Genomic DNA, 22,802 nt, shown 5'->3' on the forward strand with positions numbered 1-22,802 from the left:
TACTTCTCATCAGCCCACGGAACTTACTCCAAAATTGACCACATTTTAGGTCACAAGTCTAACCTCAGTAAACTTAAAGGAATAGAAATTATTCCATGCATCTTCTCGGACCATCATGGAATAAAACTTGAATTGAGTAACAACAGGAATCTGCATACCCATACAAAAACATGGAAGTTAAATAACCTTATGCTGAATGATAGCTGGGTCAGAGATGAGATTAAGAAAGAAATCGCCAATTTTTTGGAACAAAACGACAATGAAGACACAAACTATCAGAACCTCTGGGACACTGCAAAGGCAGTTCTAAGAGGGAAATTTATAGCACTGCAAGCCTTCCTCAAGAGAACGGAAAGAGAGGAAGTTAACAACTTAATGGGACATTTCACACAACTGCAAAAGGAAGAACATTCCAACCCCAAACCCAGTAGAAGAAAAGAAATAACCAAAATTAGAGCAGAATTAAATGAAATTGAAAACAAAAGAATAATACAACAGATCAATAAATCAAAAAGCTGGTTTTTTGAAAAGGTCAATAAAATAGATAAACCTCTGGCCAACCTAATCAGGAAAAAAGAGTAAAATCTCTAATATCATCAATCAGAAACAACAAAGACGAAATAACCACAGACTCATCAGAAATCCAAAAAATCCTTAATGAATATTACAAGAAACTTTATTCTCAGAAATATGAAAATCTGAAGGAAATAGACCGATACTTGGAAGCACGCCACCTTCCAAGACTTAACCAGAATCAAGTGGAAATGTTGAACAGACCCATATCAAGTTCAGAAATAGCATCAACTATACAAAACCTCCCTAAAAAGAAAAGCCCGGGACCAGATGGTTTCACGTCAGAATTCTACCAAACCTTTAAAGAGGAATTAGTACCTATATTACTCAACCTGTTGAAAAGGTAGAAAAAGGTAGAAAAAGGTAGAAAGGTAGAAAAAGAAGGAAGACTACCCAACACGTTCTATGAAGCAAACATCACCCTGATCCCCAAACCAGGAAAAGATCCAACAAGAAAAGAAAATTATAGACCAATATCACTAATGAATATAGATGCAAAAATATTCAACAAGATCCTAACAAACAGAATCCAGCAACACATCAAACAAATTATACATCATGACCAAGTTGGTTTTATCCCAGGGTCTCAAGGCTGGTTCAATATACGTAAATCTATAAATGTAATTCAGCACATAAACAAATTAAAAAACAAAGACCATATGATTCTCTCAATTGATGCAGAAAAAGCTTTTGATAATATCCAGCATCCCTTCATGATCAGAACACTCAAGAAAATTGGTCTAGAAGGGACTTTTCTTAAACTGATAGAGGCTATCTACAGCAAACCCACAGCCAATATCATATTGAATGGAGTTAAATTGGAATCATTTCCACTCAGATCGGGAACCAGACAAGGCTGCCCATTGTCTCCATTGCTTTTCAACATTGTAATGGAAGTTTTAGCCACCGCAATTAGGGAAGAAAAGGCAATCAAGGGTATCCATATAGGGTCAGAAGAGATCAAACTCTCGCTCTTCGCAGATGATATGATTGTGTATCTGGAAAACACTAGGGACTGTACTACAAAACTCCTAGAAGTGATCAAGGAATACAGCAGCGTCTCAGGTTACAAAATCAACATTCATAAATCAGTAGCCTTTATATACACCAACAACAGTCAAATTGAAAAAGCAGTTAAGGACTCTATCCCATTCACAGTAGTGCCAAAGAAAATGAAATATTTGGGAATTTACCTAACAAAAGACGTGAAAGATCTCTATAGAGAGAACTATGAAACTCTAAGAAAAGAAATAGCTGAAGATGTTAACAAATGGAAAAACATACCATTTGGGAAGAATCAACATTATCAAAATGTCCATACTACCCAAAGCAATATATAATTTCAACGCACTCCCTATTAAAGCTCCACTGTCATATTTTAAAGATCTTGAAAAAACATTACTTCGTTTTATATGGAATCAGAAAAAACCTCGAATAGCCAGACATTACTCAGAAATAAAAACAAAACAGGAGGAATCACGCTACCAGACCTCAGACTTTACTACAAATCGATAGTGATCAAAACAGCATGGTATTGGCACAGAAACAGAGAAGTAGATATCTGGAACAGAATAGAGAACCAAGAGATGAATCCAGCTACTTACCGCTATTTGATTTTTGACAAGCCAATTAAAAACATTCAGTGGGGAAAAGATTCCCTATTTAACAAATGGTGCTGGGTGAACTGGCTGGCAACCTGCAGAAGACTGAAATTGGACCCACACCTTTCACCATTAACTAAGATAGACTCTCATTGGATTAAAGATTTAAACTTAAGACATGAAACTATAAAAATACTAGAGGAGAATGCAGGGAAAACCCTTGAAGAAATTGGTCTGGGTGAGTATTTCATGAGGAGAACCCCCCGGGCAATTGAAGCAGCTTCAAAAATACACTACTGGGACTTGATCAAACTAAAAAGCTTCTGCACAGCTAAGAACACAGTAAGCAGAGCAAGCAGACAGCCTTCAGAACGGGAGAAGATATTTGCAGGTTATGTCTCTGACAAAGGTTTAATAACCAGAATCCACAGAGAACTCAAACGCATCAGCAAGAAAAAAACAAGGGATCCCATCGCAGGCTGGGCAAGGGATTTGAAGAGAAACTTCTCTGAAGAAGTCAGGCGCAAGGCCTTCAGACATATGAAAAAATGCTCATCATCTTTAATCATCAGAGAAATGCAAATCAAAACTACTTTGAGATATCATCTAACTCCAATGAGACTAGCCTCTATCACAAAATCGCAAGACCAGAGATGTTGGCGTGGATGCGGAGAAAAGGGAACACTTCTGCACTGCTGGTGGGAATGCAAATTAATACATTCCTTTTGGAAAGATATATGCAGAACACTCAGAGATCTAAAAATAGATCTGCCATTCAATCCTGTAATTCCTCTGCTGGGCATATACCCAGAAGACCAAAAATCACAACATAACAAAGATATTTGTACCAGAATGTTTATTGCAGCCCAATTCATAATAGCTAAGTCATGGAAAAAGCCCAAGTGCCCATCGATCCACGAATGGATTAATAAATTGTGGTATATGTATACCATGGAATACTATGCAGCCTTAAAGAAAGATGGAGACTTTACCTCTTTCATGTTTACATGGATGGAGCTGGAACATATTCTTCTTAGTAAAGTATCCCAAGAGTGGAAGAAAAAGTACCCAATGTACACAGCCCTACTATGAAACTTATTTGGGACTCTCACATGAAAGCTATAACCCAGCTACAACTTAACAATAGGGGGAAGTGGGAAAGGGGGGGGTGAGTAGAGGGAGGGGGATCGGTGGGATCACACCTGTGGTGCATCTTACAGGGGTATTTGCGAAACTTGGTAAATGTAGAATGTAAATGTTTTGGCACAGTAACTGAGATAACGCCAGAAAGGCTATGTTAACCACTGTGATAAAAATGTGTCAAATGGTTTATGAAGCGAGTGTATGATGTCCCATGATCATATCAATGTATACAGTTATGATTTAATAAAAAAAATAATAATAATAAAAAAGAAAATCTTATTAGAAAAACATTGCTAGGTGGGTAGACTGGCAATGACAGAAGAAAGCCAGTGAGCAGGAAGACAGACCAATAGAAATTACCCAATCTGAAGAATAAACAGAAGGGGAAAGGATTTTTTAAAAAAGATCAGAGCCTTAATGACAATTAAGTCTGACAATTAAGTACATAAACTTATCCTAGAAAAAGGTTACCTACCTCACTGCTGAATATGGTCACCTTTAAAGTATTCCCCTTGGGAAGTGCCTAGTCCACCCTTCAAAGCAATTTTGGAACTTTTTTTTGGAATGGCCAACAGAGCTGTCGTCATTTTGTCCTTGATGTCCTGATTGTCATCAAAATGTCTTCCTTTCAATATTTCAAAATTTCATTTATCTTTGAGTCAAGGAAAAAGTCATTGGGGGCAAGATCAGGTGAGTAGAGGGGGTGTTTGTTCCAATGCAGTTATTTCTTCACTGGCTAAAAACTCCTCCACAGACACAGTGTGAGCAAGAGCCACACCTTTCTCTTGCCAAGATTTCCTGTTAAGATTTTCCTGTTTTCTCTATGGATGCTCACTTGGTCTGCTATGCTTCTCACAGTCAGGTGAGGATTTTGACGTGAAATTTGATAAATTTTTGCAGTGTTTTCATCAGTTCTACTTGTTATTAGCTTCCCTGAGCTCTTTTTATCTGTGATGCTTTCTCTTCCCTCAGAAAAACATTTAATCCATTTGTACACTGTCATTTTCTTCACGACACTCATAAACTTGGACTAACATGCCCCTGATTTCAATTCTACTCTTGCTAAATTTAACAAGAAATTTAATGTTTGTTCATTGCTGTAATCTAAGCACCAACATTCTCATGACAGCATACGAAAACACACTACAACAGTATGAACGCCACTCGGCAAAACAACACCACGAGTTGACACAAACACAGCTGTGAGACATCGATACACCAAGGTCATGAAGCCTGACTGAGCTGTTTGCACAATGCTGCCTATGTAAGTGCACAGTGGCAAGTTCACAAACTTAATTGTCATACCTCACCTATCTAACACTATTCTAAAAAAACTAAAATACATATAATTTGAATCACAGATGGACAGGCTAGAGAGAAAATGAGGCAGAATAAAAGGTTTGATCAAATAATGACCCAAAAAACCTATCAAATTTGGTGAAAGAAATAAATTTACAGATGGAAGAGTTTGGTGAATCCCAAATGGGAATACATACAAAGATAATCACACCTAGGTACATTATAGCTAAGCCGCTGACATAGGAACAAAAAAGTGGGGGAGGGAAGCAGCCAGAGAAAAATAAGTGGCTACATTTAGGAGAACTGTACTAATGACCATGAACTTCTCATTAGAAATAAATGAAGTCCACACAACAGAGAAACAACATTCTAATGCTCTATAGATGTGGTAATCTACTAATTCAAAATCCAAAGAATTTCTCATAGAACTTGACAATATGACCTTAGAATTCGTAACAGAAAGATTATAAAAATAAGCAAATAATTTTTTCCAGTTCTTCAAAATATGATGTTGGTATTTTAATGGGGATTGCATTGAATCTGTAGATTGCTTTGGGTAGAATAGACATTTTGACAATGTTGATTCTTCCCAACCAAGAGCATGGTATGTTCTTCCATTTGTTAGTGTCTTCTGCAATTTCTGCAATTCTGCAATTTAGTGTTTCATAATTCTCTTTGAAAAGATATTTCACCTCTTTTGTTAGGTATATTCCTAAGTATTTCATTTTCTTTGAAGCTATTATGAAGGGAATTGTGTCCTTGATTTGCTTTTCAACTTGGTTGTCATTGGCATATAGAAAGGCTACTGATTTGTGGACATTGATTTCATACCGTAGACATTACTGTATTTCCTGATCCCTTCCAGGAGTCTTGTGGTTGAGTCTCTGGGATTTTCTAAGTATAAGATCATATCATCAACAAAGAGGAAGAGTTTGACCTCCTCTGCCCCCATCTGGATGCCCTTTATATCCTTCTTGCCTATTTGCATTGGCTAAGAACTTCCAGAACTATGTTGTCTATAGTGTCTGGTTCCAGTTCTAAGTAGAAAAGCTTTCCGTTTAACATTATGTATGACATTAGCTGTGAGTTTGTCACAGATGGCTTCAATCAGCTTCAGAAATGTGCCATCTATACCATTTTCTTAAGTGTTTGTTAGAAAAAGATGCTGAATTTTGTCAAATGCTTTTTCTGGATCTACTAAAAGGATCATATGATCTTTGTTTTTGCTTCTATTCATATGGTGCATTACATTTATGGATTTGCCCATATGTTAAACCAGCCTTTCATCCCTGGGATGAAGACTGCTTGATCATGATGTATAATGTTTTTTAATGAGTAGCTGCAATCCATTAGCTAAGATTTTGTTGAGTATTTTTGCATCAATATTCATTAGTGAAAATTGGTCTGTAGTTCTCCTTTTTAGTTAGGTCCTTTCCTAGTTTTGGAATCAAGGAGATGTTTGCTTCATAGAATGTGTTGGGAAAGGTTCCTTCCTTCTCAAAGTTTTGAAAAAGGTTCTGCAGTACAGATATAAGCTCATCTTTGAAGGTGTGATAGAATTCTTATGTGAAGCCATCTGCTCCTGGGCTTTTCTGTTGTTGTTGTTGGGAGCTTTTTTATTGTTTCTGCAATCTCAGTGCTTGATATTGGTCTCTACAAGAGATCTATTTCTTCCCGATTAAGTCTAAGAAGATAGTGTCATTCTAAGTATTGGTCCGTTTCCTCCACATTGTCTAATTTCTGAACATAAAGCTTTTGGTAGTAGTCAGAAATAATCTCTTGTACCTCTGTGGTATCAGCTGTTATTTCCCCCTTTTAATTTCTGATTGAGGTTATTAAAGATTTTACTGTTCTATTTCTGGTTAATCTGGCCAATGATTTATCAATTTTATTTATCTTTTCAAAGAATCAAATTTTTCTTTCATTAATTTTCTGAATGATTCTTTTTTTTCCATTTCATTGATTTCTGATTTAATATTGATGATTTCTTTTTATATTCCTTTTTTAAAATTTATTATTAAATCATAGCTTTGTACATTAATGTGATCATGGGGCACCATACACTGGTTTTATATGTCATTTGACAGATTTTTATCACACTGGTTAACATAGCCTTCCTGGCATTTTCTTAGTTATTGTGTTAAGACATTTATATTCTACATTTACTAAGTTTCACATGTACCCTTGTAACATGCACCATAGGTGTGGTCCCTCCAATTACCCTCCCTGCTCCCATCCCCTCACTCTCCCCCTTCCCCATATTCTTAGGTTATAATTGGGTTACAGCTTTCATATGAAAGCTATAAATTAGTTTCATAGTAGGGCTGAGTACATTGGATACTTTTTCTTCCATTCTTGAGATACTTTACTAAGAAGAATATGTTCCAGCTCTATCCATGTAAACGTGAAAGAGGTAAAGTCTCCATCATTCTTTCAGGCTGCATAATATTCCACGGTGTACATATACCACAATTTATTAATCCATTCATGGATCAATGGGCACTTGGGCTTTTTCCATGACTTAGCAATTATGAATTGAGCTACAATAAATATTCCAGTACAAATATCTTCGTTATAATATGATTTTTGGTCTTCTGGGTATATATACCTACTAGCAGAATTGTAGGATCAAATGGCAGGTCTATTTTTAGATTCCTAAGTGTTCTCCAAACATCTTTCCAAAAGGAATGTATTAGTTTGCATTCCCACCAGTAGCGTAGAAGTGTTCCCTTTTCTCCACATCCACGCCAATATCTCTGGTCTTGGGATTTTGCGATATGGGCTAATTTTATTGGAGATAGATGATATCTCCAAGTAGTTTTGATTTGCATTTCTCTCATGATTAAGGATAATGAGCATTTGTTTCATATATCTGTAGGCCAAGCACCTGTCTTCTTCGGAGAAGTTTCTCTTCAAGTCCCTTGCCCAGCCTCAGATGGGATCACTCGTTCTTTTCCTGCTCAATCCACGTTTGAGTTCTCTGTGGATTCTGGTTATTAAACCTTTGTCGGAGACATAACCTGCAAATGTCTTCCCCCATTCTGAGGGCTGTATGCTGGCTTTACTTACTTGTTCTTGGCTGTGCAGAAGCTTTTTAGTTTGATCAGGTCCCAGTAGTGTATTTTTGATGCTGCTTCAATTGCCCCAGGAGTCCTCCTCATAAAATATTCGCACAGGCCATTTTCTTCAAGAGTTTTCCCTGCACGTTCTTTCTTTCTTTTTTTTTTTTTTTTGTTTGTTTGTTTTTGAGACAGAGCCTCAAGCTGTCGCCCTGGGTAGAGTGCTGTAACATCACAGCTCACAGCAATCTCCAACTCCTGGGCTCAAGGATTCTCCTGCTTCTACCTCCCAAGTAGCTGGGACTACAGGCACCGGCCACAACGCCAGGCTATTTTTTGGTTGCAGCCGTCATTGTTGTTTGGTGGGCCCATGCTGGAATTGAATCCGCCAGCTCAGATGTATGTAGCTGGTGCCTTAGACGCTTGAGCCACAGGCACCGAGCCTCCCTGCACTTTCTTCTAGTATTTTTATAGTTTCATGTCTTAAGTTTAAATCTTTAATCCTGTGAGAGTCTATCTTAGGTAATGGTGAAAGGTGTGGATCCAGTTTCAGTCTTCTACAGGGGGCCAGCCAGTTCATCCAGCACTATTTGCTAAATAGGGCATCTTTTCCCCACTGAATGTTTTTAATTGGCTTGTCAAAGACCAACTAACGGTAAATACCTGGATTCATCTCTTGGTTCTCTATTCTGTTCCAGACATCTAATTCTTGGTTTTTGTGTCAGTACCATGCTGTTTTGATCACTACTGATATATAGTATAGGCTGAGATCTAGTAGCATGATTCCTCCTGCTTTGTTTTTATTTCTGAGTAATGTATTGGCTATTCGAGGTTTTTTCTGACTCCATATAAAATGAAGTATTATTTTGTTCGAGATCTTTAAAGTATGACAAAGGAGCTTTAATAGGGATTGCCTTAAAATTGTATATTGCTTTGGGTAGTATGGACATTTTAACAATGTTGATTCTTCCCAGCCATGAGCATGGTATGTTTTTCCATTTGTTAACATTTTCAGCTATTTCTTTTCTTAGAGTTTCATAGTTCTCCTTATAGAGATCTTTAATGTCCTTTGTTAGATAAACTCCCAAAATATTTCATCTTCTTTGTCAATACTGTGAACAGAATAGAGTCTTGATAGTTTTTTCAGCTTGACTATTGTTGGTATATATAAAGGCTACTGACTTATGAATATTGATTTTGTAACCCAAGACGCTGCTCTATTCCTTGATCACTTCTAAGAGTTTTGTAGTAGAATCCCTGGTATTTTCCAGATATACAATCATATCATCTGCGAAGAGCAAAAGTTTGATCTCTTCTGACCCCATATGGATACCCTTGATCACCTTTTCTTCCCTAATTGTGATAGCTAAAACTTCCAATACAATGTTAAAGAGCAGTGGAAACAATGGGCAACTTTGCCTGGTTCCTTATCTGAGTGGAAATGATTTCAAATTAACTCCATTCAATACGATATTGGCTGTGGGTTTGCTGAAGATGGCCTCTATCAGTTTAAGAAAATGTCCCTTCTATACCAATTTTCCTAAGTGTTCTGATCATGAAGAAATGCTGGATATTATCAAAAGCTTTTTCTGCATCAAATGAGAGAATCACATGGTCTTTATTTTTTAATTGTTTATGTGCTGAATTATATTTATAGATTTACATATATTGAACCAGCCTTGAGACCCTGGGATGAAACCAACTTGGTCATGATGTATAATTTGTTTGATGTGTTGCTGGATTCTATTTGTTAGGATCTTGTTGAATATTTTTGAATCTATATTCATTAGTGACATTGGTCTATAATTTTTTTTTTCTTGTTGGGTCTTTTCCTGGTTTGGGGATCAGGGTGATGTTTGCTTCATAGAATGTGTTGGGTAGTATTCATTCTTTTTCTATATTTTGGAAAAGGTTGAGTAATACAGGTACTATTTCCTCTTTAAAGGGTTGGAGAATTCTGATGTGAAGCCATCTGGTCCTGGGCTTTTCTTTTTAGGGAGATTTTGTATAGTTGATGATATTTCAGAACTTAATATAGGCCTATTCAACATTTCCACTTGATTCTGGTTAAGTCTTGGAAGGTGACATGCTTCCAAGTAGCAGTCGATTTCCTTCAGATTTTCATATTTCTGAGAATAAAGTTTCTTGTAATATTCATTAAAGATTTATTGAATTTCCGAGGAATCTGTTGTTATTTTGTCTTTGTCATTTCTGATTGAAAACTAGAGATTTTACTCTTTTTTTTCTGGTAAGGTTAGCCAAAGGTTTATCCATTTTATTGACTTTTTCAAAAAACTAACTTTTTGATTTATTGATCTGTTGAATAATCCTTTTGTTTTCAATTTCATTTAATTCTGCTCTAATTTTGACTATTTCTTTTCTTCTACTGGGTTTGGAGTTGGAATCTTCTGCATTTTCCAGTTGCTTGAGATGTTCCATTAAGTTGTTAACTTCCTCTTTCCATTCTCTTAAGGAAGGCTTGCAGTACTATAAATTTCCCTCTTACGATTGTCTTTGCAGTATCCCAGAGGTTCTGATAATTCATGTCCTCACTGTCGTTTTGTGCCAAAAATTTGGTAATTTCCTTCTGAATCTCATCAGTCAGCATAAGGTTATTAGCTTCCATGTTTATGTATGAGTATGCAGATTCATGTTGTTAGTGACTTCAACTTTTATTCCATGGTGGTCTGAGAAGATACAAGGAATAATTTCTATTCCTTTAAATTTATTGAGGTTAGACTTGTGACCAAGATGTAATCGATTTTGGAGTATGTTCCGTGGGCTGATGAGAAGAATGTGTATTCAGTTTTGTTGGGATGAAATGTTCTGTAGATGTCTGTTAAATCCAAATGTTGAATGGTTAAGTTTAAATCTAAAATTTCTTTGCTCAGCTTCTTATTGGAGGGTCTATCCAACACTGCCAAAGGAGTGTTAAAATCTCTAACTATTATGGAGCTGGAGGAAATCAAGTTGCTAATGTCTGTTACAATTTCTCTTATAAATTGAGGTGAATTTTGGTTGGGTGCATAAATATTAATAATTGAAATCTCATCATATTGAGTATTAATTACCCTTAACAAAGATGAAGTGACCATTGTTATACTTCCTTACTTTTGTTGGTTTAAAGCCTATTGTATCTGCAAATAGAATTGCAACACCTGCTTTTTTCTGATTTCCATTTGCTTGAAATATAGACGACCATCCCTTCACCCTGAGTCTATATTTACCTTTTAAGGTAAGGTGAAATTCTTGTATGCAGCAGATATCTGGCCTGAGATTTTGTATCCAGTCAGCCAACCTGTGCCCCTTTAGAGGACAATTTAACCCATTACATTAATGGACAATATTGATAAGCCTGGTAAAATTTTGGGTATGGAGTTCTTTGAAAGTCCAGTGGACATTTTTAATCCTTTCACCACTGTGGAAGTTGGAATTTGAACAAAAGTTTCTCAGAGAGTTTACTTTTGTGGTACCCCATTTCCCCGAAAATAAGACATCCTCCGAAAATAAGACCTACTTACAGGAAAGATAAGACGTCCCCGGAAAATAAGACCTAGCCCATCTTTGGGAGCATACCTTAAAATAAGATACTGTCTTATTTTCGGGAAAACATATCTTAAAATAAGACACTGTCTTATTTTCGGGGAAACAGGGTAGATGATTGTGCTGGTATTTATCAAGGCTAGGTCTGAGAATATCCTGGAGAACTGGTTTAGTTATGGCAAATTTCTTCAACATGTGAATGTCATTAAAGTATATAATTTCTCTATCATAAATGAAACTCAGTTTAGCTGGATACAGGATCCTGGGTTGAAAGTTATTTTGTATTAGGAGATTAAAAATTGATGACCACCCTCTTCTGGCTTGAAAGGTTTCAGCAGAGAGATCTGCAGTCATTCTAATATTCTTCCCTTTGTACATTATGGTTTTCTTACATTTGGCTGCTTTCAGAATTTTCTCCTTCATATTAACTTTAGTGAAGTTAATTATGATGTGCCTGGGGGATGTCTTATTTGGGTTGAGTTGTGCTGGGGTTTGAAAGTGCTATCTGAATTTCGGAATCTCTTTGCATGTCTGGAAAATTCTATTTCATGGCGAAGAGCCTCTGTGCCTTGCGAAGCCACTTCATCACTTTCAGGGATTCCTATGAGGTGAATATTAGCTTTCTTCAAATTACCCCAGAGCTCTCTGAGAGAATGATCCATTTTTGCTCTCCATTTCTCTTCCTCTTTGAGAGTTTGGGAGCGTTCAAAAGTTTTGTCTTCAATGTCAGAAATCCTTTCTTCTGCTTGCTCCACTCTGTTACTGAGGGGTTCTACTGTATTTTTCACATCTTTGAAGGCTGCAAATCCTCATCTCAATGTGTCAAAATCTTTGGTGATTTTGTGTTTAAATACATTGAATTCTTGAGACAACTTTTGAATTGAACCTTGAATTTCTAATTCCAACTATTCCTCCATTCTATTAATCTTGTTTGCAATCCAAATTCTGAATTCAAGTTCTGACAGCTCGGCCATCTGTTTATGAATGGGACCTTCAGTTGTGTCTGCCATATCTTTCCATTGGGGGAGGGGTTGATCTACTCTGGTTATTCATGTTACCAGAGTTTTTCTGTTGATTCCGCCCCATGATTATTTTACACCATTTGACTAGATGAGCAGATAAACAGAAGTTGGGTTGGGGGCTCCAAGAGTAGTGGTTAACCAGCTCTTTGCCCAAAAGCTAGGACTGGTGTCTGTACCTTTTCCCCTGGAGCTTTGCTGAGGACCCATTCAGTGCTACAGCCTGAGAAACTGGGGACCTACCTGGTGTGCTGGGGCTAAGTGGCTCTGTCTTGTTTTCAGCTGGTCTCTGTCCTACCCTAGGAAATCAGTTACTCTGGGTTGAAGTCTCACCTGTGGAGAAATACCAGCAATTAAGTCACCCCATCCCCCACAGGCAACAATTGGAAAAGGAAAATCAAACCTTCCCACAACCACACACCCAGGGTATCACTTGGATAGTCCTTGGGTGATTGGCCCAGTTCAAGAGGTCCAAATCAATTGTCTCAGTCAGACCTGTGTCAGGTGGGAGAGTTTAAAAGTCACTTGCAACTAGATTGCAGGGTTCTGCTGACAACTCAAATATGACTTGCTCTGAGCTCCGTGACGTCAGGTGGACCATCCCAGCAAATAGATTAGTTTGGGAAGGTTGATGCCTCCTTCCCACCTTGCACCTCTATCACACCCAGTCACTAATAACCCTGTGGGGTTGTGACCCAGTTTCCTCCTGAATCACAGGGAGATCTATGTCTCCTCAGCCAGGCTGCTGCTCTCTGCCACTATCTGGCAGGGGGAGGTGAGGCCAGACAACCTCAGGTGCTTAATGGAGGGTGGGGCTATTCACTCAGTTCTAGTCATGCCCCTGATTGATGTTACTGACAGAACAGAACAACTTTGCAGAATTTGTTTCTGTCCTGGCTATATTCCCCTGCAGAAGAGATGCTGGTTGAGTTCACAGAACCTGCAAATCAGACCCTGTCTGTGCTGCTGCCCAGTCTCGGCTGCAGTTTGTACGGAGCAGTAAGGTTAGCTGACAATTCCAGCCTCTGGCTGCCCTCATTTGTCTCAGCTAATGATCCCCTGGGGGCTGGGTGCATCTTAGACTCATTAAAGTGGTCCTCTGGGTCAGCCCTGCCCTGGGAATCTGCTGGCTCTGCATGTGCGTATTCTAGTCCCCGCGCTCCGCCCAGGGCGGTACCGCATCAGGGAAACCCTTTAGTCATAAGGCCTGTGTTTCTGTCCCAGATCTGTTCTGCCAGTGGCTGCCACCAGAGAAGATGCCCAGCCTCCTCTGGTTGTCCAGAGAGATAGGGGGTGTGACTCTGGAATACACAGGGGTGAGCCCTATTGTTGCCACTGTGGCTGCTGTTCTGTGCCTCGTGGCACCACCGCTCCTGTATGGTTCCCTCTCAGCTAACTGCCCTGTCCTCACTTCTGTGCAGCAGAATCAGCACTGACCAGCAGCAGTCCATGCCCTGTCCACACCTCTTGAGAAAATACCCAAGAATCTGGACTCCTGGGGGACTGGCTTCCAGACCTCAGAGTGACAGTGGAGGGGAGTGCTGGGAGTTCAGAATTGCAGGTAGAGAATATATATAGTTTTATACAGTTTTATGCCTGGCAGGAGAGTGCCATGGCACTGTAGTAGGGGAAGTAGGTCCAGTTTGTAGAGGGTCTCTCCCACAAGACATAATGGGAAGACTTTTGAACTCTGCTTGCTTGTTCGTATGGAGTACTCCAAGCCGTTCTCATGAGGAGGGGACTCCTGTCCACTTGATGATGGATTTTGTACCTTTTGTTTGTATCCTTGGGGTTGCAGCTCACCTCATTAGGGTTGATGTGCATTCTTTAACATTCTCTCAGTGCAACTCTAATATGCCAGTTTACTTGCTAAACTTCTGTCCTTTAACTCTCCTTCTGGATGGGAGCCTCTGTGGAAAGCTGCCTTCAGTCAGCCATCTTGCCTGTGCCCCCTGTTTATTTCTTTTCTTCTGCTAGGTCTGGGATTGGATTTCTCTCCCTTTTCCATTTCTTTAAGATGATTCCTTAGGTTATTGATGTACTCTTTCAGTTTTTCTGATATAGGAATCTAATGTGACAAATTTCCCTCTTAGGACCACTTTTCCAGTGTCTCACAGGTTTTGGTAGCTTATGTCTTCATTGTTGTTATGCTCAAGAATGTTAATGATTTCCTTTTTTATCTCTTTCCATGCCATTGTGTGGGGATGAAAATTTTTGCTGGCGTTGAGTTCCACCTTTATTGCCTTGTGGTCTCAGAAGATACAAAGTAAAATTTCAATTCTTTTCTTTTTTTCCCAATTCTTCTGATTTTGTTGAGGTTTGATTTGTGTCCTAAGATATGATCTATTTTGGAGAATGTTCTATGGGCTGATGAGAAGAACATACATTCTTTAGCTTTGGGAAGAAGTTTTGTATGGAACCAGAAAAAACCATGTATAGCTAAGGCTATTCAAAGTCAGAGGCATCACCCTACCAGACTTCAGGCTATATTACAAGTCCACAGTAATCAAAACACCATGGTACTGGCACAAAAATAGAGACATAGACATATGAAACAGAATAGAAAACCAAGAGATGAAACCACTCTCTACTTGCCATCTGGAACTTTGATAAACCAAACAAAAGCATACAGTATGGAAAAGAATCCCTATTCAACAAATGATACTGGGAGAACTGGATAATCACATGTAAAAGACTAAAACTTGGGGGGAGGATACAAGATGGCTGACTGAAGCCAGCTTTCCACAGAGGCTTCTGTCCAGTAGGAGACATAAAGGACAAAAATTCAGCAAGTGACCTGCTGGATTTGAGCTGCACTAAGAGAGAAGGTTGAAGAACGCACATCAACCTCACTGGGGCTAGCTGCAAACACAAGGATACAAACAAAATCTGAGACTTCAATCCAGAGTATTTGTTTCACTAGGGTGGAACAGAAAACAGCTGAAAATAAGACAGAACCAATTAGCCCCACCACACCAGACAGGGCACCAGTTTCTCAGGACACAATACTGTATAGGCCTTCGACAAAGCACAGGGGAAAAAATCAAAGGGAGTAAAACAACCATGGGGTGGAATAAGTGGAAAAACTCTGGTAACATAAACAACCGGAATAGATAAACCCCCCAAGGAAAGATACGGCAGATGTAATTGAAGATCCCATTCATAAACAACTGGCTGAGATGTCAGAAATCAAATTCAGAATTTGGATTACAGACAAGATTAACAAAGTGGAATTAGGAATTCGAGGAGAAATTCAAAAGTTGTCTCAAAACTTTAACGAATTTAAAGACAAAACCACCAAAGACTTAGACACACTGAAGCAGAAATTTACAGCCCTCAAAGATATGAAAAATACAGTAGAATCCCTCAGCAACAGAATGGAGCAAGCAGAAGAAAGGATTTCTGACATCGAAGACAAAGCCTTTGAACGCTCCCAAACTCTCAAAGAGGAAGAGAAATGGAGAGCAAAAATGGATCATTCTCTCCGAGAGCTCTGAGATAATTCGAAGAAAGCGAATATCCGAATCATTGGCGTTCCAGAAACAGATGAAGTGGCCTCGCTGGGCACAGAGGCCCTTCTGCATGAAATTATGAAAGAGAATTTTCCAGACATGCAAAGAGATCCTGAAATTCAGATAGCGGACAGCTTCAGAACCCCAGCACGACTCAACCTCAATAAGACATCCCCAAGGCATATCATAATTAACTTCACTAAAGTTAATATGAAGGAGAAGATCCTCAAAGCTGCCAGGAGAAAGAAAACCATTACCTTCAAAGGCAAGAATATTAGAATGACTACAGATCTCTCTGCTGAAACTTTTCAAGCCAGAAGAGGGTGGTCACCGACTTTTAATCTCCTAAAGCAAAATAACTTTCAACCCCGGATCTTGTATCCAGCTAAACTGAGTTTCATTTATCATGGAGAAATTAAATACTTTAATGACATTCATATGTTGAAGAAATTTACCATAACCAAACCAGCTCTTCAGGATATTCTCAGGCCTATCCTCCAAAATGACCAACCCAATCCTATACCGCAAAAGTAAACTCACTCAGAAACTTCGGATCAAACTCCAATTTCCACACTGGCAAAAGGATTAAAAATGGCCAATGGACTTTGAAAAACTCAATACCCAAAACCTCACCAGACTTATCAATATTCTCCATTAATGTGAATGGCTTAAACTATCCTCTAAAGAGGCTAGGTTAGCTGACTGGATACAAAAACTCAAGCCAGATATTTGTTGCATACAAGAGTCACATCTTAACTTAAAAGACAAACACAGACTCAGGGTGAAAGGATGGTCATCCATATTTCAGGCAAATTGGAATCAGAAAAAAGCAGGTGTTGCAATTTTATTTGCAGATACAATAGGCTTTAAACCAACAAAAGTAAGGAAGGACAAGAATGGTCACTTCATATTTGTTAAGGGTAATACTCAATATGATGAGATCTCAATCATTAATATCTATGCACCCAACCAGAATGCACCTCAATTTATAAGAGAAACTCTAACAGACATGAGCAACTTGATGTCCTCCAGCTCCATAATAGTTGGAGATTTCAACACTCTTTTAGCAGTATTGGATCGATCCTGCAACAAGAAGCCGAGCAAAGAAATCTTAGATTTAAACCTAACCATCCAACATTTGGATTTAGCAGACATCTACAGAACATTTCATCCCAAAAAAACTGAATACACATACTTCTCATCAGCCCATGGACCTTACTCCAAAATCGATCACATTTGAGGTCACAAGTCTAACCTCAGTAAATTTAAAGGAATAGAAATTATTCCATGCATCTTCTCGGACCACCATGGAATAAAACTTGAGCTGAGTAACAACAGGAAACTGCATACTCATACAAAAACATGGAAGTTAAATAACCTTATGATGAATGATAGCTGGGTCAGAGATGAGATTAAGAGAGAAATCGCCTTCTTTTTGGAACAAAACAACAATGAAGACACAAACTATCAGAACCGCTGGGACACTGCAAACGCAGTTCTAAGAGGGAAATTTATAGCACTGCAAGCCTTCCTCAAGAAAACGAAAAGAGAGGAAGTTAACTTAATGGGACATCTCAAGCAACTGGAAAAGGAAGAACATTCCAACTCCAAACCCAGTAGAAGAAAAGAAATGACCAAAATTAGAGCAGAATTAAATGAAATTGAAAACAAAAGAATAATGCAACAGATCAATAAATCAAAAAGCTGGTTTTTCAAAAAGGTCAATAAAATAGATAAACCTTTGGATAATCTAATCAGGGAAAAAAGAGTAAAATCTCTAATCTCATCAATCAGAAACAACAAAGATGAAATAACAACAGAATCCTCAGAAATCCAAATAATCCTTAATGACTATTACAAGAAACTGTATTCTCAGAAATATGAAAATCTGAAGGAAATTGACCAATACTCGGAAGCACGTCACTTCCAAGACTTAGCCATAATCAAGTGGAAATTCTGAACAGGCCCATATCAAGTTCAGAAATAGCATGAACCATACAAAACCTCTCTAAAAAGAAAAGCCTGGGACCAGATGGTTTAACATCAGAATTCTACCAAACTTTTAAGAGGAATTAGTACCTATATTACTCAACCTGTTCCAAAAGGTAGAAAAAGAAGGAAGACTACCCAACATGTTCTATGAAGCAAACATCACCCTGATCCCCAAACCAGGAAAAGACCCAAAAAGAAAAGAAAATTACAGACCAATATCACTAATGAATATAGATGCAAAAATATTCAACAAGATCCTAACAAACAGAATCCAGCAACACATCAAACAAATTATACATCATGACCAAGTCGGTTTTATCCCAGGGTCTCAAGGCTGGTTCAATATACATAAACCTTTAAATGTAATCCAGCACATAAACAAATTAAAAAACAAAGACCATATGATTCTCTCAATTGATGCAGAAAAAGCTTTTGATAATATCCAGCATCGCTTCATGATCAGAACACTTAAGAAAATCGGTACAGAAGGGACATTTCTTAAACTGATAGAGGCCATCTACAGCAAACCCACAGCCAATATCATATTGAATGGAGCTAAATTGGAATCATTTCCACTCAGATCAGGAACCAGACAAGGCTGCCCATTGTCTCCATTGCTTTTTAACATTGTAATGGAAGTTTTAGCCACTGCAATTAGGGAAGAAAAGGCGATCAAGGGTATCCATATAGGGTCAGAATAGATCAAACTTTCACTCTTCACAGATTATATGATAGTATATATGTGGAAAACACTAGGGACTCTACCACAAAACTCTTAGAAGTGATCAAGGAATACAGCAGCGTCTCAGGTTACAAAATCAACATTCATAAATCGGTAGCCTTTATATATACCAACAACAGTCAAGTTGAAAAAACTGTTAAGGACTCTATCCCATTCACAGTAGTGCCAAAGAAGATGAAATATTTGCGAATTTATCTAACAAAGGATGTGAAAGGTCTCTATAAAGAGAACTATGAAACTCTAAGAAAAGAAATAGCTGAAAATATTAACAAATGGAAAAATATACCATGCTCATGGCTGGGAAGAATCATCATTGTTAAAATGTCCATACTACCCAAAGCATTATATAATTTCAATGCAATCCCTATTAAAGCTGCACTGTCAGACTTTAAAGATCTTGAAAAAACAATACTTCGCTTTATATGGAATCAGAAAAAAACTCAAATAGCCAAGATATTACTTAGAAATAAAAACAAAGTAGGAGGAATTACGCTACCAGACCTCAGACTATACTACAAATCAATAGTGATCAAAACCGCATGATATTGGCACAAAAACAGAGAAGTAGATGTCTGGAACAGAATAGAGAACCAAGAGATGAATCCAGCTACTTACCATTATTTAATCTTTGACAAGCCAATTAAAAACATTCAGTGGGGAAAAGATTCCCTATTTAACAAATGGTGCTGGGTGAACTGGCTGGCAACCTGTAGAAGACTGAAATTGGACCCACACCTTTCATCATTAACTAAGATAGACTCTCATTGGATTAAAGATTTAAACTTAAGACATGAAACTATAAAAATACTAGAGGAGAGTGCAGGGAAAACCCTTGAAGAAATCGGTCTGGGTGAGTATTTTATGAGGACCCCCGGGCAATTGAAGCAGCTTCAAAAATACACTGCTGGGACTTGATCAAACTAAAAAGCTTCTGCACAGTCAAGAACATAGTAAGTAAAGCAAACAAACAGCCCTCAGAATGGGAGAAGATATTTGCAGGTTATGTCTCTGACAAAGGTTTAATAACCAGAATCCACAGAGAACTCAAACACATTAGCAAGAATAGAACAAGGGATCCCATCGCAGGCTGGGCAAGGGATTTGAAGAGAAACTTCTCTGAAGAAGACAGGCACACGGCCTTCAGACATATGAAAAAATGCTCATCATCTTTAATCATCAGAGAAATGCAAATCAAAACTACTTTGAGATACCATCTAACTCCAGTGAGACTAGCCTATATCACAAAATCCCAAGACCAGAGATGTTGGCGTGGATGTGGAGAAAAGGGAATACTTTTGCACTGCTGGTGGGAATGCAAATTAATACATTCCTTTTGGAAAGAGATATGGAGAACACTTAGAGATCTAAAAATAGATCTGCCATTCAATCCTGTAATTCCTCTACTGGGCATATACCCAGAAGACCAAATATCACATCATAACAAAGATATTTGTACCAGAATGTTTATTGCAGCCCAATTCATAATTGCTAAATCATGGAAGAAGCCCAAGTGCCCATCCATCCACAAATGGATTAATAAATTGTGGTATATGTACACCATGGAATATTATGCAGCCTTAAAGAAAGATGGAGACTTTACCTCTTTCATGTTTACATGGATGGAGCTGGAACATATTCTTCTTAGTAAAGTATCTCAAGAATGTAAGAAACAGTCCCCAATGTACCCAGCCCTACTATGAAACTAATTTAGGGTTTTCACATGAAAGCTATAACCCAGTTACAACCTAAGAATAGGGGGAAGGGGGAAAGGGAGGGGAGGGAGGGGGGAGGTGGGTAGAGGGAAGGGGATTGGTGGGATCACACCAGCGGTGCATCTTTCAAGGGTATATGTGAAACTTGGTAAACTGTCTGTGAAGCTAGTGAATGATGCCCCATGATTATATCAATGTACACAGCTATAATTTAATAAAAAATAAATAAATAAATAAATAAAAGACTGAAACTCAAACTGCACCTTTTACCATGTACAAAAACTGACTCAAGATGGATAAGAGACTTAAATCTAAGACATGAAACAATAAAAACTTAGAAGAAAGTGTGGGGAAAACTCTTCAAGTCATCGTACTGGGGAAAAATTTTATAACAAAGACTTTAGCAGCCATTGCAACAACAACAAAAATTAACAAATGGGACTCAATTAAGCTGAAAGGCTTCTGCACAGCTAAAGACATGACAAATAAAGGAAAAAGACGAACTACAGAATGGGATAGGATATTTTCAGGGCATCAATCTCACAAGGGTTGATAACCAGAATATACAGAGAACTCAAATTAATCAACAAAAAAAGAATAAACAATCCCATCTACCTCTGTCCAAGAGATATGAACAGAATCTTCTCTGATGAAGACAGATGAATGGCTAACAAACATTTGAAAAAATGGTCATTGTCCATAATGGATGTGGAGAGAAGGGAACACTCTTACATTGTTAGGGGGACTGCAAACTAATGCAGCCTTTTTAAAAGGAAGTATGAGGAATCCTCAAAGAACTCACCATCCCATTTGATCCTATGATCCCATTACTAGGCATTTACCAAGAAGAAAAAAAAAATCATTTTATCATAAGGACTTCAGCACGAGACTGTTTATCACAGCTTGATTTATAATCGCCAAAATGTGGAAACAACCTGAATGCCCATCAACCCAGGTATGGATTAACAAGCTATGGTATGTGTATACCATGGAATACTATTCAGCCATTAAAAAAATGGAGACTTTACATCTTTTGTATTAACGCCTCTGTCTCCTCTGGAGGACTCAGAGTTCTCTGACAGGGGAGGCCACCTCTGTCTGGAGTTCTTGCTCTTGGGTGCTCAGGCACTGCTTGTGGCCCAAATGAATGCATGTGGGCAAGACAGGACTGCTCCCAATCTCAGCAGAATAGGGAACACATGTTCACAGGGCTGTCTGGATTGTTACATGTCCCATTTAATTCTCTAATGATCCTATAGGACAGATAGTTACTATTTTTCACACTCTTTGCATCTGAAGAAGCAATGACTCAAAATAATTACCGTCAGACTGTATGAATGGCAAGTCTAAGACCCACATTCAGCCCCTGGACTTGGGGTGCCCTGGTCTCTCCACTGCCTTTGTATTCAGATGTATACAATTCTCTGTAAGCGCTCTTCATCAAAACCTGATATTTGTAAACCAGTCTTTTTTGCCTTGTGCCTAACCAAACAGTTACTTATAAGAATGAATATAAGTCAATTCTGGTTAATTTTAACAAAAGAAGTAAAGCCAGAAAGGGAAATCATACAGCCAGAATGAGAGAGATGCTGTTCCATTCTCCTCTGGGTAGTGAGAGAGTATGGCTATTAGTGGTGTTATTACTACCCTCAAGCCGGCAAGACACGTCAAATGCAGGGTTCAAGACAAAATGGCCAGAGACCTGCCCTGTAACTCACGCATCTTTAAAATTAGCAAATCACCATGCCATCTGTTGGACAGCTGTGCAGGCAACTGTCCTCAGAGAGCACCCTGATGCCGGCAGTCATTGTACTTCCAGTAAGTCCCTGTTAGCCCTTCCTAAGCCTGGTGTCCTGCTCTTGTGGCTGAGCACAGGGCTCAACACTCCCTGCTCTTCCCCAAATCTTCACATACATGTCCCATTGTCTTTCTGTTGCAGCCATCTAGAAAATTCAATCCCAATCTAGTCCAACTCTCTGCCTTCTTGAAAAAGCACCTGATGGTAAATCCCAGTACAGACTGGTATTTACAGGACTTTCCAGGTATGTCTTGTGTAGCAGCCTGTATAGCCTATAGCTAGGAGGACTGAGAGTTATAAGAAACACCTGTAGCTCAATAATGGAACATCTTGGTGATAAGGGCATGGGGAGGGATTCAGCTCACCTACCAGGAGAGCTTGTAAGATGAGAGTATCAGTGATTGGCAGACTCTGTGGTACAAGTAGCCATGAGATCACCTCTATAAGTAGCATCAGGAGTAGGCAGTCGGGGAGCATGCTGTTCTATCACGGACCTGCTCACTCTGATTCATGCGCTTCTATGTGCAGAACACCTGCACGGCGTCTCTCTGCGAATGGCTAAGACGCATTCTTCTATTGAGAGTGCTTCTTTTTCTCAAAGACTCTCTCTCTGGCTAGAGTGAATAGTCCTCAGGCACCTATTCCTGAGCAAGGTAGCTCAGCAGTCCGAGTCCGGAAATTAGATAAGCCGGCCCGAGACCTGGCCAGTCCCGGGGCCTGACAAGCGGTGGCAGGGGTAGGCTGTGACAGTCTTGCACCCCCCTTTCAAGGCCAGCTTCTAAAGAAAGTCATCTGCTGCTCTTCTAACT

At 38.7% G+C, this 22,802-nt stretch overlaps 1 protein-coding gene across 6 annotated transcripts in view; it reads right to left on the reverse strand.

Annotated features, from left to right (window-relative positions):
- Positions 1 to 22,802, reverse strand: part of PLD1 (phospholipase D1) — a 354,936-nt gene that overhangs the window by 254,547 nt on the left and 77,587 nt on the right. Inside the window, exon 1 of one of the 6 annotated variants that reach the window (XM_053572728.1) lies at positions 12,481 to 12,502. The exons of the other annotated variants lie outside the window; for them this stretch is intronic. The gene's annotated coding sequence lies outside the window, so the exon portion shown is untranslated. Of the gene's footprint in view, positions 1 to 12,480; positions 12,503 to 22,802 lie in introns of those variants that run through there. 6 annotated transcript variants of the gene reach the window in all.

This window comes from Nycticebus coucang, chromosome 20, assembly GCF_027406575.1.
Source record: "Nycticebus coucang isolate mNycCou1 chromosome 20, mNycCou1.pri, whole genome shotgun sequence".
NCBI classification, from domain to species: domain Eukaryota; kingdom Metazoa; phylum Chordata; class Mammalia; order Primates; family Lorisidae; genus Nycticebus; species Nycticebus coucang.